Raw genomic sequence first — 16740 nt, 5'->3', positions numbered from 1 at the left:
CAGACCCCCTGGCTACGATAGACAATTCTCAAACAACCTCTGCGACTCTATTGCCACCCTCCAACTAAACCATCCCAACCTCACCCTTCTAGGTGATTTCAACATATGGCTGGACATTCCCACCAACCCTATGACACACTCTCTGGTTGACGGCCTAGACGCAATTAACCTCCAACTCCACACAAACGGCCCGACACACTATAAAGGACACACTCTTGATGCCATCATCAGCTCCCACAACCTGATACAGCTAAACCCCCCCACCCCTATCATCTGGTCCGATCACTTTATTGTTTCTTTCGCCATTCGCTCATCTGACCCGCTGCCCATACCCGAACCTGAACCTCCGAATCTGCGCAAATGCTGGAAGAAACTAATAATCCTTCCGGACCTAGCCAACGCACTCCTCCAGTCTCCCCCGCCTACCTGCCTACTCAATCAATTAACCCCCAATGCCTTTGACTCATGGCTCAACACCGCACTAATGCAGCTTACACCCTCTTGTAAACCATCAGCCCGCCGTGGCCTCTTTCCTAGATGGTTCACACCTGAGTTAAAGACCAGTAAACAACTATATAAATACCTAGAACGCAATTGCAGATCCACCTTAGCCCGACACCTTCATCAGTACAAGGCCGAAATCCGAAAAGCAAAAAAAGCCCATTACAACTCCCGAATCCTAAACTGTAAAAACCCCAGTAAAGAACTTCACAAAATCATCACCGAATTCACCAAACCATCATGCACCACCACCGCCGCAACCCCCTCACAACCACTGTACGACTCACTCTCTCTCCACTTTTACACCACAGCTCTCAAAAGAACAAACACTCTAACCAACAAACTAGCTCTCCTACACCCACCGGGCAACCCACCCTCTATACAGGCCATCCCGCCCCCTGCGACCACTACCCAACAAACGTTCAACTCCTTTATCCGAAGATCAGCTGACCAATTTCTCAAACTTCTCACTGCCCGCAAACCATCTGGCTCTCCGCTGGACCCTTGCCCAGCCACAACCCTCAAAGAAATTTTCGCTTCAACCTGCGCAGGAGAACACGCAAGAACCATCATAAATGGCTCTCTTGCCTCTGGAATTTTTCCCGACACATTCAAAACGGTTCACGTCAAACCGCTAATAAAAAAACCTTCCGCCTCTTGAGCCCAAAAACTACCACCCCATCTCAAACACAAGATTCCTTGCCAAACTCATCGACCGAACCGCCTACTCCCAACTAAATGCCTTTGTCGAAACCAACAATCTCCTAGCCCCCGCTCAATCAGGCTTCAGAGCCCGACACAGAACTGAAACCACCCTAACCTCCATCTGGGATGACCTTAAAAACACAGACTCTGCGAGATGCGTCGCATTAATCCTCCTTGACCTATCCGCCGCATTCGACACAATTAGCCACTCGGTCCTCCTTGACCGCCTCCACTCCCTAGGAATTTGTGGAACCGCTCTCAAATGGATAGCTTCGTTCCTCAAAGATGGGTACCAAATAACGCTACTCTCCACCTATTCCTCCCAAGCCCGACCAGTTGACACAGGAGTTCCACAAGGAGCATGCCTATCTGCCCTCCTGTTCAATCTCTACTTGATCACCCTCCCACTAATAATTCGCTCACACAACATCCTGTGTTACAACTACGCTGATGACACTCAACTAATTCTAAAACTCCTGAACTGAAAACCCAACTGCCGACCTGACCTCGCTTCCTGCCTCCTCGACATAGAGCTCTGGATGACCAGAAACCACCTCTTGCTAAACCCCTCCAAAACCGAAAGCATGGTATGTGGCAACTCTGAACTTCTTCCACACCCACTACCCTGGCCATCTGCCATGGGCAATTCACAGACTCCCTCTAAGTCAGTAAAAAACCTTGGATGCACCCTTGACTCTAACCTAACATTCTCGCGCCAAGTCAACAACATCTCAAAGTCCTGCCACTACCCCTTAAAACTCTTAAGCGCATCTTTCCATACCTCTCCTTTCCCAACAGACTCTCTGCGGTCCAATCAATTGTTATATCAAGACTGGACTACGCTAACCCACTCTACCTCGGAGTCCATGCTTACCAACTAAATAAACTACAAAGAGCACAAAACGCTGCAGCCAAACTGCTACTATCGCCTGGCCCGAGAGACCACATCTCCCCAGCCCTTAAACTCTGCACTGGCTTCCGTTGGCCCGAAGGGTGCCCTTCAAAAACGTATGCATTTCTCACCGAGCACTGCATAAACCGGTCCTCAATATCTTCAAGATAAGCTAAAACCCTATCATCCTCCACGTACTCTAAGATCTAGCTCAGCCGGCCTCCTAGTCATACCTAAAACAAACTCGGTCAGGTTAGGCGGATCATCATTCTCAGCCTTGGCCCCCACGCTGTGGAACGCACTCCCGCCCCACATCCGCCTAACTGAAGATCTAATGTCTTTCCGCAAATTACTGAAAACTTGGCTCTTCTCCTAAAACCAACCCTGTACTCAAACTGAATAACACCATCGCAACGACACCAACCCAACAAACTACTAGATCTTGAATAACAATAAAACAAATAACAATACAACATCAAGATCCAAGCGAGAAATTGACCACTAATAACCGCTAAGGTAAACTAAAAGGACAATCAGAATAGAATGCGGCAAGTAGATCAAAGCAGTGAAATGAATAAAAAGAATAAATCGTACGAAAACAGTAATTGCGGTATAAATTAATAAAATGGATGTAATGATTACAATGGACAAATGAACAAAACGAAAGAAATGAATAAGGTGAAGATGATGGAAAGATGAATACGGGAGACTGATGAGTACACAGACAGATGACATGGAATGTATGAGTGCATGGCATAAATAGAAAGTACAGAATAAACGATTCAAGTACATGAGACGGGTGTAGTGCATGAAACGGAGAGCACGGAATGGATCCACTGCGTATGGAAAGTGAAATGGCCTGAACCGATAATACATGACGAAAGAACGAAGTGAGTAGAGCAGATGAAATTGGTAGAATGGTTAAAGCGTGTGGAGCGGATGGGTGTGTAGAGCGGATGGGTGTGTAGAGCGGATGGGTGTGTAGAGCGGATGGGTGCTTAGAGCTGATGAATCGCATAGTGAATGACTGTATAGAGCGGATGAGCGGATGAGTGCGTAGAGCGGATGAGTGCGTAAGAGTGAAGAACTGTGTTGAGCAGATGAGTGCATATAGCATATAGCAAATGAGTGCACGGAAAGGGTGAGTGCACAGAGCCGATGAGTGCACGGAGCCCATGAGTGCACGGAGCGGATGAGTGCATAGAACAGATGGGTGCGCAGAGCAAAGGTGTGAGTAGAGCGGATGAGTGCGTTGAGCGGATGAATGCATTGAACAGATGGGTCTCTTAAGCGGACGGGTGCGTAAGAGCGGCTGAGTGTGTAGAGCGGCTGAGTGCATAGAAAGAACAAACGCTTGGAGCGGACGATTGTATTGAGCAGATGTGCACCTCAAGCGGACGAGTGCCTAGAGCGGACGAGTGTGCAAAGTAGATGAATGCGTGAATTATGGAACGGGGAAGTATGTGGATGGAATGGGTGACATATGTGGATAGAACGAATGAGGTATGTGGATGGAACGGGTGACGCATGTGGATGGAACGGGTGAAGCATGTTGGAAGGTATGGGTGAAATATGTGGAAGGTACGGCTGAATTATCTGAATGGAGTGCATAAATCAACTTAGAATACACGGAACGGATCGGGAGTACTTGGAACAGATTAAAGTGCAAGGAACAAATTCAAAAGCGTGAAACGGTTTGGAGTGCGGGGAACGGTTTGGAGTGCATGAAGCAGACTGGAGTACATAGAATTAGCAACATACATGGAATGATTGGAGTGCATAGAACGTTTGAAAGAGCCTGTAAACCATCATATCACATCACCACTCTTACTCTCTTCTTTACAACACCATTCAACTAGAACACAGATACTATGACACCATTCGGTATAGCTGTTCTCATACTAACATCTGCCTCATACTCCCATCTCTCTAACTAAACACTGCTGGTTTCACACCCTCCAGCCAGGCGTTCTGCTCAGGCCTAACGCAGCCAGAATCGGTCTGGATAAAACCAGCCAGAATCGGTCTGGATAAAACCTGCCAGAACTAACACATACTCTTGATCTCTCAACCACCACACCTAACGCTAAGAAGCAGCTATTACACGAATGCCACATCAGCTGCACACACATACGGTGCTCACACGCACCTTTGACTCTCTCTACTCTCTCTACTGACTTGAACTTCGGTTCCCGAGGGCGTTCAACGTACCAGCGCCTTCAGACTATACCAATGGTACATAAGGCGCTATATAAATGCAAAGTAACATAACATAACAGTGGATTTAGAAAGGCAGTAATCTATCCGGGTTTAAGGCAGCCGGTTAGTCGAACATTCCCATTTTTGAATTTCGTAAGAGACTGAAATAGTCTCAAGTTTGGGGGCAGAGAATTCCAGTTTATGGGAGCATCTTAAGTAAAGGATCCATGAGCCACAGCATCCAGCATTGGCCCGTGGGGTGAGCAACAAAGCTAGATTGTTAGATCTCAGGGTCCTTGGGACCGGTAGCCAAGCAAGACGATTGGACAAGTATGCTGGGCTAACTCCATACAGACATTTGTGCATGATGCACCGAGTGCGAAAGGAGATTCTGCTGCCATTGGGAGCCAGTGCAGTGCTATCCTGGCTTCTGAGATGTGGTTCCATCCTGGTCAATCCCTCTACCAGCCTGACAGAATTATTCTGGATTATCTGGAGACGCATGATTTTCCCTTTGTTTATGCCTTGTAGCAGGCTAATGTCATAGTCTAGTTTGATTCCAATGATCATCATTGTGCTCAAGCTCCGGTATTAATGTTTCTCGAAGACTAGGCACTGTGCCACATACATCTAAAATTGTTGCCTTGGGTGGGCTGTGAATTCGTATTGATCCAAGGAGAGTAATCTTCCTGTTTTCTGTTCACAGATCATTCATTGCGTCGCTTTAGCCTATCTCCCTGGACCATCACATGTTTCAACCTTCTTTCCATGTCCCATACTTCTTCAGGGCCTTAAGAGTAGACCGTTTGTCCTTTAAATTTTGAGTTTCAAAAATATTCCCAGTGATACATTTCATTTAATACCCCAAGGTTTTTCATTAATGAAATCTGGATTCCATTTCTTATGGCATTCAATTAATCTGTCACTCCCCAGCTCCCTGAATATAAGTGTAACATGCTGGCGCTGCTATGAACCGGACAGTTTTTGAAAAAATATTTTGGCCGCTGTAAATGAAGGTCTTTTAAAACGTGTGCTTTAAAATGTATACAGCGAATCCCAGCCTCAGCCCGTTTACATCCACAGAGAGCGAGAGGGGCCCTCTTTCATCACATCCTCTTTTCACTTGGGTTTTGGCGGACTATAAATGTATCTCGGAAATGAGGACATTGCATTAAAAGTACATATAATAGAGTCCAGTTTGGTTATGAAGCCTCCTGTGAATCCCTCTTATGTGGCTAAAAAATAATCTATGTAGAGGGATGCCATCTAAGAACAGCCTTTAAAAAAAATAAAAAAGCTGTAGTAATTTGCAACCTATACAACTTGCGAAATAATTTCCTCCGTTAATCGTTGATGTAAGTTAGTAAACCCTAGTAATTTCAGCCAATAAAAACCTGAAAAAACTAGCATGCCAGAAAAACTATGACATTTTCTAGTTATTTAATGTGGATTACCTTCAGGATAAAACTAATATTGCCCCCGAGCGGTGCACTAGAACTCCATTCTGAAAACCGCTTGTATGCTGTTTGATGGTGAGGATTATTATTATTGTTGTTGCTGCCAAGATAATTGTGAGCCGCCTCGGTTTCGAGGCAGTAGGCGGATTGCAAAATAAATTGTAGAATTAAAATAAGTCCGATTTCACACTGTGACAAAAACGAAACTGACAGAAACGGTGCTCCAACTTATAACGTTCATAACAGTCCTGCTGTTTTTTGTATTTTTCTCACAGCAAGCTACGTTTTGTTCTAGTATGTTAGCGGGTTGCAGTTTAATTAAACATTTAGTTGTCTTCCTGTGACATGTTTAAATACTTTTCCCGTTTTTGTTTTTCAAAAGGTGTGCTGTTTTGACATAACTGTTGCTTTCGGAGAGATTTGGAAATTGATCGTAAACACTCATTGCATTATTATAATTGACGCAATTATTAATAAAATGAGCATTAATGCCAGTTTATTGCTGTAATTTTCAGCTTGTTAGAGGGTGCTTTCGTGCAGTATGGGCGAGCTGTGTATGTTTAGTTGGAAGTGTTCATGCTGTGTAATGTTAACCAAATCCGCAGCACCCTCCTATACCCTCTATCCATTCTTGAGTATCTATCTGTTTCATGCCTTTAACACAAAACACTGCTATTTATTCGCTTAATCACTCCCACTCTTTACTCTTGATCCACTCACAGCACTTCCTCCTGTGCCCTCTAGATCTACCCTACAGCAACTTTCTTTATCAAAAGCCCAATACCGCTATGTACCTTTTTATATATCGGACACTGCGCCACATCTCCATTCTCTTTTCCCCCTCTTTATCCACTCCAAAGAGCCCTGTAGTACAACCTTTCCAAACACTGTTATATGCACTCAACCCTAATCTGCGCCCTTCATGCACTTGTCAACACAGATGAAATCCCAAAAGACTTATTTGATGACATCACACATGGTATTGCCAATGACATTGCTGCATTTGTGCCCCATCATTATTGAACATAGCACTTGACCTGTAGCCACGCTCTAAGCACAGTGCACAGAGGACCTGATGCATTACGTGCAGGGCATTTACTGTGGCCGCCTTCTGGGTAAATCCATATGTATTACTATCTAATCTTAGTAGAGAGCCATAACTTAACCTAACTAAAGTTTTGTGGGTTTTTAAGTGAAATACTTTGAACATGTGCCCCAGACTGCAGTGCCTACCTGCAGTTCCTGTGGGGCGTGGCTTGAGACTGCAGGTACTGTTCCTGAAGCATGGTCTGTGTCCGGGCACAGTGCAACTAACCCCAGTGTCTACATAACATTGCTGAAGGCATGCCCTGTGGGTAATGCCAGCGAAGGTCACACCCTTTGGCCATGTCCCAGGCCACTGTCCGTCCACATAACGCAAAAGGCACAGCCTGGGGGCATTCCCTGGAGGTAAAGCGCCTGTTCATGGCCTTAAGCCATGCTATGAGGGCACTAACACATCCCAAAACGCCTGCAAATAACAATAGGCCATCTAATCTATCTAATCTAACAATATAATAAAAAGCCAGATGTATGTTTGTCCTGTATTTTTGTCCAATGCCGTTATCGTCGCCTGTTATCAGAGCTAGAGGGAGATGGTGCCTTAGGAGTGTAGTAAATAGGTTTACAAAAGTAAATACTTGAGGTACAATAAAGGGACTAAGTAAAGGATTGGGTACACTTAATCTAATTCTCATGGTAGGACTTTTGTTTGAAAGTTTAAAGATAGTGTCCCAAATGAAAAGCCATTAAATAATTGCCATGATATTTTAGGAGCCTTTTTAAAATTTGTAATTGTTGAAGTTGTCATTAAAATTGGTCATGTACAGCATTTCAGACTTCTGGTGCACCCTCCCTGATCACAACGTAGGAGCAAGCCTGTGTTAGGAACTCATGGTGACAACAGTAAAGACAGACACAAGTGATCACAGTTCAAGGGTGTTTATTAAACTGTATAGGTAAGTTGGAAAAACGCCTAATGTAGACCTACATCTAAGATGGGAGCAAGCTTCGACCATCATACAATAATAAAACAGTCCTACTGGCGTCTTGTTAAATAAAAGGCCTATACTAAGAAAAACGTATTGCCAATCCTAGCGCTTAATGCAAAAAGAAGTGTGGGATAATGTTCATAAGAAAGAAGGAAGTGTCCACAAATAAGAAGTCAGGATGCGGTAGTCAGGGTCTCCCTTCCCCATGTTTTAAGCACGGGACAAGGTAGGATTTTGGAGCACAGCACACGCTCAAGCTTTCCCAGCACGAGCCAACAGGACCGCTCTCAGCAATCGGGACCTTCGGTGGTTAAGTCTCTTTTCTACCAAAAAGTCTCTTGCCTCAGAAGACCAGATGAGTTTCCAAAATAATAAACAAAAGTTCCTCTCTGCTTGTATGTTGTGTGATGCCTTTTCACCCCTGGGTCCCCCTTCTCCGGGCTCAGATCCTACTCGACTGTTCGCCTCCCTCGATCGGGTTAACTATGGCTTTCAATCCAATTTAAAAAATGACAAATAAGTGCGAGGATTTAGAATCAAGATCTAGGCACAATAACATCCACGTGGTGGGAGTCCCAGAGGCAGCATGCAAGGGCCCTATGGAGCCATTTGTGAAGAATCTTCTAAGAACACTATTCAACCCTTCCAGGCTTTCCTCGCAATTCCTAGTTGAAAGGGCACACCGGACACTGGCTCCCCCTCGTGCCCGGGAGCACCTCCACGCACAATAATTGCTGGACTTCTGAATTACAGAGACAGAGCTGCAATCCTACATCTGTCTAGGGAGATGGGCACGCTGTGCTTCGTATCCAGCAATATACATGTCTTCCCTGACTTCGCAACTAGTGTGCAGGCGCAACGAATGACATATGATGCAGTGAAGCGTCTCCTCCGAGCTCGGAAGGTCCCGTACTCCTTGATCTTTCACGCAAAACTAAGGATCCAGCACAGGGGTAGAGCCCACTTCTTCGACAATCCTGAACAAGCATTATCCTACGTAGAAGCCTCTATTCCTCCCCACCCCCCTGCAACACAACTAAGATCTGCATAGGCCACTGGGCGACACAGGTGTCCACGGAGATGAGAACGACTGGAAGGGACACACAACATCTACGGGAGGCCTGAAGAAATAGTCAATAACTCACTGTGCAGGCAACAAACAGAAATTATGTGCTGGGGTACGTCGAGCCGGACAGACGGTAAAGGCTGCCAACATAACACCCAGGGACAGATCCAAATGTTTGGGGTTGATACATCATCAAGTTGGTGTAGATGGTGAGAGAGGTGGGTGGATGGGAGAAAAGCAGGCGTTCGGTTACACAGTTGCTAAATGTGCAATATATATTCTGAGGGCTTCGGTGTGCCCTGGGTGACAAGTAGCAGACTCAGGCATCAAAGATACAAAAACAAAAGGAAGTAGAACTGCTACCTTCCAGGTTCATACCCAATTTTTGTCAATAAATGGAACAAATGGAAATCGGGGAGCCTGGTATAGTTGTACTAATGGATCAAATCCCTGAGTTAGTAACCCAAAAGTTTGTCCGGAAAGAAAGGTCGAATAAGGAAACTCACACGTGTCAAAGGTTGTGAACATAAAAGGTTTGTATTAAAACAAAAAAACATTTGAAAACAATATGTATGAGACAAATTTCAATCTAGACAACGAATAACTTGGGGTACATAAGAACATCAAAAAAACATTTGAAAGCAATATGTATGAGACAAATTTCAATAATCTAGACAACAATAACTTGATGAGGTACATGAAAGAAATGCCCATTCAGGCCTTTTAGTGCTTGCTGAATGGAGAGTATTTAAGCGTGACCCAAAGGGGAAAATATTCACAAATGGTTCTGGGTTTAGAACATGCTCCATGTATAGTACATGTAGGAGTCGAGAAGGTTTATTGGATCTGTAGCCATCTAGGTCCTGGAGTTGCTTCTATACAAGGAAGCATCTCATCTTGCAGTTCCAGTAGCCCGCAAGTTGTATGTGGAAAAGTAAGTGGCAAGTGGCTTACAGGACTGTACAATTGCAGCCGGGTATATAACACACGTGGATCAAACACTACAGGAGTAGGAGTCAATGTGTTTCGATATGACTCACCACTTAAAACTAATTTCATGGAACGTAAGAGGGCTAAATAATCCGATAAAAGTAAGAAAGATCTGGGCATAACTGTAACAACGTTCACCCAATGTAATAATGTTACAAGAGACCCATGCACTAGAATCGACAGTCAGATGGCATACAGATGTGGGGAAAAAACTGATTTTACACAAACTACTCGTCGCAGGTGGGGGGGGGGTAATAACCCTCATACACAAGTGTTAATTTCAGAACTGGACAAACAACGAGCCAATAACTCTGGTTAACGCATACGGCCCCAACATCGTTGGCCCTGCATTTTATGTTAAAGTGGCAACATTAATTGGGCAGACCCCTGACACCCCGATATTGTTGGGCATAGACTTTAACATTATACTCGATCACACCAGGGACAGATCAACTGCTAGTAATAGAGGCAAGACAAAAGCAACCTCACCATAACGCATCATGGCCCAGTATGCTCTACTAGATATTTGGAGAATAGAACATCCAACTGCAGTGGAATACACATACTACTCCACAGTCCATGATGCACTGTCTAGAATTGATTTTTGGCTCATTTCGGAAACATCGTTAGATAACGCATGCGAGACCACAATCTTGCCACGCACATGGTCGGACCACTCTTCGGTAGTGCTGCGTTTGAAGCTGACACCCAAAGACAAGCCAGGAACTCTGTGAAGAATGGCGCCAGCAGCATTAACCGACATGTAAGTGGCGGAAACAGGATTAGGCATTCATTGAGGACAACAAGCGATCAGTAGCAAATTATTCCACAGTGTGGGAAATATTAAAAGTGTGGTTTCGGGGAACAATGATGGCCTCAACATCCGGAATCTTAAAAACCACAAGGAGGGAACTGAGTGAGATGGAAAATTATTTGAGAAATCTAGAAAACGAATATGGCAAAACACACGATGGGGCATTATTGTGTTTAATCAAGGGCAACATGCAAAAGTTCTGCGATCTAGTGGAACGAGAAACTCTATAGCCAGGAACGTACAGGCCAGGAGATATGGCGAGGGAAACTGTCCTGGACGCCTACTAGCAGGAATAATTGGAGGAGAAAGGGACACACACATATAAATGGTATCACAAAACCTGATGGTGGATCCACAATCAAGCCTGTGGAAATAAACACCATGTTTAGGGAGTACTATTGGAAAGTATATGCTAGTAACGACAAAGTGTCAGTGGAAGAGAGAGACAGTTACCTGGCAGGCGCTAAGCTTCCCACACTGGACAGCGAAGCCAGAGATAAATTGAATAGCCCGGTATCGGTGGAGGAACTACCTGAAGCTATAGCTTCCCTAGTGTCAAGTAAGGCCCCTGGCCCAGACAGCATTGGAATCGAGTTATACAAGGTTTACAAGGATATATTTGCCCCTAGACTGCTCAAAGTATGGGAAGAAGCTTGCAGTTCAGGCACACTCCCAACTTCCCTTACCGAAGCGGTAATCGCATTCCTTCTGAAACAAGGCAGACCCCCAAATGAGATGTCCTCGTACCGCCCACCCTCACTAATCAATGCAGGCACAAAAATATTCGCCAAAACCCTAGCAACAGAATACTACCATATATGTCAGAACTAGTGCACCCTGGCCAGTCTGGGTTCATTCCAGGTAGATCAACAGCCCTAAATCTGTGAAGACTGTTTGGTACTATTGCGCAGTTAAGCCCAAATGTATCAGCAGCAGCAGCAGCAATGATATTAGATGCTGAAAAAGCCTTTGATTCAGTGTCCTGGAACTTCTTATTCGGGGTGCTAAGACGACTGGGATAAGGGGAAGGATTCAATAAATGTGTTAAGCTGTTTTATAGCGTCCCCAAGGCCAAGATACAAACCAACAGAAACTACTCCGAACCAATCAAGTTAGCCAGGGGCACTCGACAGGGATGTCCATTTCCCCCCCCCCCCCCCCCCTTACTCTTTGCACTAAGTATAAAACCATTTGCGAGCAGGATTCAAGAGTTCCACAGTCATAGAGGGATACACATATGGGGTCCCCCACAGGTAATCACTCTATGTGGACGATACTCTCTTATACCTCGGACATCCAGCAGCAAATGTTGCACCTGTCCTTGCTGAAGTCAACAAATTCACCCTGCACTCAGGATACAGAATCAACACAACAAATCAGAACTGTTCCCCATAACAGACAGCACCACTAAACCAATATAGTTACATGGGTTGAAATGGGTGGAGGAAACGGTTAAATATCGGGGTATTCTACATGATTATTTTCGTATAGTAGTTTGTGTGAGTGTGCCATTTTCACTCCCAAACGCACTTGAACATAAACTGAACCTCTGGGCTAGACTCCCAGTATCACTATACGGGTAACCCCCAAGCTAATGTACTATTTCAACACTATCCCGATCTTGCCTGGACAAAAGTTCTTTAATACACAGCGGAAACTGGCAGTAGGATTCTTTGGGGCAGGAACACAACCCATATGAAGTGGGAATCACTCACAGAACCATACAATAGAGGTGGCCTAGCGGCTCCTGATTTTGAGATGTATTATCTGGCCGCCCAAGCACATTATGCAGGATATTGGTACAGTCCGGATAATACATTTGCACACATGGACCTCGAAACATACACGGCAACCCCGAAGGATATCAAAACTACCCTGCTATACAAGCATCATGTAGACACCTGCCCATTTGACCCCTTGTGCACTACACTGGACGCCTGGAGGCATATAATGGAAAGACAGGGGATTAAAAACCCATATAGTAACTCCGTCCCTTTATGGAACTGCCCCGACTTACCCCCTTCGCTAGACGCAGATGTCCAGAGAACATGGAATCCGGATAAGATTATGAAACTAGGGGACTTCTTTCCCAGAGGTAGATTTGTCTCATTAGATAAATTCAAAGACAAAATAGGAAACAATCCTATACAGCTACTACAGTACTACCGTATGAGAGCGGCTGTAAAAAATAAATGGCCATCATTCCCTATAGAGCCGGAATCAAACGATTGCATCAAAATAGTGGTACAGGGCGATAGCATATAGTCTGGACATCAGTCTTTTCCTGCTAAAATAGAGGCAACCCCCTAAATAAATACTTTGAGAAATAAATGGGAAAGTGACACAGGGAATGCGATAGATGAGGTTCAATGGCAGAAAATATGCTGCCTCACCAAAGCGGTATCACTAAATGCACGATTACGGGTAATACATTTCAAAGGATTGAACAGACTCCACTATACCCCCAGACACATTACTAGATTCAACCCGAACAATATACAACCGTGCCCAAAATGCAACAGTGATGAGCTTGACACGATCCATATGTTCTGGAACTGCCCCCCCAGTTATGGCTTTCTGGCAACAGATAACCAAGACACTGTACACAATGACAGACATCTCCCCGCCCCCAACGCTCCTACCACTGAAAATACCTTCTGGGAGATATCGGCAAGGTCAACGCAACGACCCGCAGACTTTTTAATATCGGATGTATAATTGCCAAAAAATGCATATTACTCAAATGGAAAGCAAAAGGCGCCCCAGCGATGCAATATTGGGTCAAGGAAATGGCATTCGTGAACGATAATGAGGAAGGGTATGTACACACTGTTGTAACAACATCCAGGCCCAAGGATATATGGGCTCCCTGCCGCGCATACATGGAAAATGTGCTCGAACTTGATAAGATGGCGAGACATATCGTAAATGAAACGAGAATGACAAATAATTAAATGTGTAAAACATGCGAATACCTACTCTATAAGCTATATAAATGTACGTACAAAAACTGTAATGAAGTTGAAATATGTGCAAAAGTGAACTGACTGTATAGCACTGCCAAATTCTCTGCTCCTCTGCAGTACAAATGGTCCTGTTTGGAAGAATGTGCAAATGTATCAAAGTTTAAGCAATACACGGCACACCATTTTGGAGATTGTGCATGGGCAGTGTTGTTTGTGTCTATTACCACACCATTGAGTGTGTGTACAGATGCAGTAGGTTTGCTTTTTTATTTTATTTAAAACTTTTTACGTTTTCAACAAATACAGAAAGACAGTGCCTTAAGTGGCACTGCAAATCGAGCCGGGGCTCATAGAGGGGACGTGGCCTAACAGCGGGGGTCTTGATGGCCCGTTAGGCCACGCCCCCTTGACGAGCCCCGCTCAATGGGCTACTGGCACTCCTGCCAGGCAGCCTTTTGTAGAGATTAGCACCCTCTCCCCTGTGGGAGAGAGGGTGCTAATCTCTGCATTTATTTTCTATAGGCTTGCCTGGCAGGAGACGGCGCCTCGCCTATTCAGCTTTAATGGTGGTGCTGCCCCTCGCCAACTGGGGAGGGCAGCATCACCATTAAGGCTGAAAGGGTGAGGCCACTGGAACCAGAGGGCTTTTTCCTAAAGACTGACACTCCCTCGAATCCGCGGGAGCTTCAGTATTTAGAAAGCAAGGCCTCTGCTTCCAGCGGCCTCACGTTTTCTCCATAATGGTGGCGCCGGCCCACGTGCATCACTTGATTATAGGGATGCCTCGCAGGTGCGGCGCCACCATTATGGCTGAAAGGCATTTTTTTTCTGAAGCCTGAATCTCTCGCACACGAGCGAGAGCTTCAGGCTGTAGAAAAAAATGCCTTTTCGTGTAGTGGCCGGGGCTGCCAGGGGAGATTAGTGGGCCGCGGCAGGGACCCGCCTCCAAAACGAAATTTCGGAGCCCCGGCAGGCCCACTTAAAGCCCTGCAGAAAGATATCTTAAAACACGTTGTTGAACGCTTCACAAACATCATCTTTCAGTAAGATCCCCGACCCACCCCCCACGCTCCATCCCGTACAGTAAGATCAAACAAAAAGAAGCACTTTATTGACACATATTGCACATAAAGCAAAGAGGGCCTGCGCCCTCTGTGCCTCCTTGGGACGGACACATCATATTACCCAGTCCGTATCCTCATCCATCACGGGCAACCACCCCGAGGGGGTAGCATCGCAATTCATCCTATAACCGTCCCACCATTTCCAGGACCCACCAAGCACTCATAAGTCCCTTTCTCGAGGCTGAGCCTCCCCATACTTGCTATGGAACCGCAGCCACTGCCTTTTTGCACCTGCACTCTTTCCGTGCAACGCTGCCCTGAGCCTTTTCATTACATATAGATCCCTAGCCTTCCTGCACCACTCCATTGCGGTTGGCAACTGAGCCCTTTTCCAAGAAATTCTCAAGCAGGCCTGGGCAGCTAACAGCAGAATATGGGCCGTGTGAGGAAGGAGCCTCCACTCCCCCTCCTACAACGCAAACATATGCATGGGGTCCAGAGCCCTAATCACCCCCTCTGCATCCTTGATCCAACCCAGAACCTTAGACCAATACACCTGGCCTTTCCTGCAGGACCACCACATGTTCCAGTAGATGGCGCGCTCCCCACTTCCCTGCCAACAGAACGGGCTCACCCATGCAAACATTTCGGACAGCCGGACTGGGTCATATTGCTAATGGTGTAACAGCTTTGTACCATTTAGCTTATACTGGCACTCCACAGACGTCCGGTATGCTCTAGTATACATGGTCTCCCACTGATGTGGGTCCACTTCCAGTTCGCGTCCAGGTCCCTTTCCCATCTAGCCTTAAGCCCTCGATGCTCTCCACCCGGTCGCCTCCTCTAATGCTGCATACAGCAACAAAATAAGTGCCTTCATTCCATTCTGAGAAGCCAATATCATCTCTGTTTTTGTAAGCGCCAGCTGTAGTCAGTACCCCCTTTAATTGCAAGTGTCCGAACACAGGAGGAGGACCAATCTGCAATGCTGCTTCTAGCTCATGCTGGGAAATGAATTTACCCATCACCCATTACTGTTGCACTCTCGCTAGCTCTGCCTCAAACCAGTCCTGAAATCGTCCTGGGCACGGGATGTCATCTCGTATCACTGGGGCCCATAAATGACTGAGCGGAGATGGCCATGTGGTTACCCACCACATTCCCCCACTGCCAAATGCTCCAAAGTACACCCAATAGGGGGTGCTCTCTAATTCGCCCCGACAATCACTCTCAAACTCCACCACTCCACCACTGTTACTGGTCGTAAGGGAAAATTCTCAAGGTAAACCCATTGTTTATTTACATTCTCCCGCAGGTGCGGCATCGGCACCCTCGGCTGCACTGCCTTTTAATATAGACCCGGATCTGGGAACTCCCCCTCTCATTAGGCAGTATCAGTGCTCGTCTAGCTATGCGCTGTTTCTTCCCCTGCGAGAGGAAACACAGCATCCTCCCTCCCAAGTCCACGAAAAAGGAGTTTGGCATCTGTATAGAGAGCATCTGAAACAAATAAAGCAATCTCGGGAGGCGATTCATCTTAAGGGCATTCAACCTCCTTGTCCAGTAGATCGTTTGCACACTCCACCCAGAAATTTCACCATATAGTTTCTCAAGCAGTGGTGGGAAATTAGCCCCATACAGGTCCTTGAGATCCGTGGTAATGGTTACCCCCAAGTACTGCATTCCCTCCAACTCTAACACCATCTGTAGGGTGCCTCCCCGGCAGAAGCCAACAAGGTCTGCCACGTTCAAGCACAGCTCCATGGACGCCCCCGTGATTACAGATGCCACTCTCTGCCACACTTGGAGGGACGAGCTGGGTCCCCCGTTGCCTCCTGCTGTCTGCCTTCAATGGGGGCTGACTCCATCCCACCACAAGCCGCAATTGTCTGCGATGCAGGTCCCAGGCTCTGCGGATGCTCCCCACTCACTGCCTCAACTACCCTCCTCCAAAGGGCCGGGGGGAGCCCCACCGGGTCTCCCACCATTGGCTCAGGCCCAAATCCTGCAGCACAGCAGGTCCCGCCACTCCACAGGGCACGCTCCTCGATCAAAG

The 16740-nt window shown here is 46.1% G+C and overlaps 1 protein-coding gene across 2 annotated transcripts in view; it reads left to right on the top strand.

Moving 5' to 3' along the window:
• Nucleotides 1-16740, top strand: part of UGGT2 (UDP-glucose glycoprotein glucosyltransferase 2) — a 1923861-nt gene that overhangs the window by 107562 nt on the left and 1799559 nt on the right. The window lies entirely within an intron of this gene.

The sequence above is a fragment of the Ambystoma mexicanum genome, chromosome 7q (assembly GCF_040938575.1).
Source record: "Ambystoma mexicanum isolate Mex_15411 chromosome 7q, UKY_AmexF1_1, whole genome shotgun sequence".
NCBI lineage: Eukaryota > Metazoa > Chordata > Amphibia > Caudata > Ambystomatidae > Ambystoma > Ambystoma mexicanum.
Note: the sequence above shows the minus strand (reverse complement) of the source record. Positions and strands in the feature narration are given on the sequence as shown.